General features: G+C 42.8%; 1 pseudogene; it reads right to left on the bottom strand.

The window, feature by feature from the left end:
- The window catches only part of LOC105995724, a 5,097-nt pseudogene extending 4,830 nt beyond the window's left edge, over positions 1–267 (bottom strand).
- Between the last annotated feature and the right edge of the window lie 652 nt (positions 268–919).

Genomic DNA, 919 nt, shown 5'->3' with positions numbered 1-919 from the left:
TCCACCACACTAAGAACTCAGTAAAGACCACGATATTCTTTACAGGATTTAAGTCTTGCAAGAGAGCCTCTTTCTAGGCAGAGAAGAACAAGATCAACAGCTGTGTAGACAGCAGGTCTTTAAAATCTTATTTTTGCCAGTTACTCACACTGCAGAGTAACTCCAGATGAACTCCAGAACCAATTTCCACCTCTTATTTGAACATAGAGATGTTCCAACAATTGGCTGGTCAGCCTTTACTGCTGACACCGCACCCACAGTCGACATCAAGTTTGTTCCCTTTGGGGGCAGCAGGTTCCCGCCAACTTGAAATTCATCAGTAGTATATCCCACTTAGAATAAACTTAACTTCCATGGTTACTATGCAATAATCATCCTTAATGATTATGAGCAAGTATGACAAGCCTGTAGAGGAGGGAATAACTCATGTGTGTATGCGTTCTCATACAGAACGATATAGGGATGTTGTATACATCCAGAGACACAGACCATATTCCAGAAAACCCAACCAGTGGCTATATCTTCAGATCCTGGTACCAGAACCTCTCATCCAAGAGCTTGGTAAATTCCTTAGGTTGTACGTGGTTCTCAGGCTGATGGTCTCTTATGTAACTGCTCAACGATACATAACCAGGATGAGAGACCTAAGCCTGACAGGCATCTTTGAGCTTTAAGTCCAATGGACTTGAATACCAGTCACCCCTGAAGTTCACAAGTTCACACTAAGAAAGCTTCTGGTGCTATCACTCAGGAATCTTGAATACCAGTCGTACCTGAAGACAAATGAAGTTCACAAGTACTAAGAAAGTTTCCGGTGAGATCACCCCAGAATCTTGAGTGCCATTATCCCATCTAATCAGTTCTATCTTGCAATCACTGTTGCCATCCAGTTCATCCCATCCACTTCTTGCCACCAACT

This window comes from Dipodomys ordii, unplaced genomic scaffold, assembly GCF_000151885.1.
Source record: "Dipodomys ordii isolate 6190 unplaced genomic scaffold, Dord_2.0 Scaffold120, whole genome shotgun sequence".
Lineage (NCBI taxonomy): Eukaryota > Metazoa > Chordata > Mammalia > Rodentia > Heteromyidae > Dipodomys > Dipodomys ordii.
This window is presented reverse-complemented; position numbering and strand designations above follow the sequence as displayed.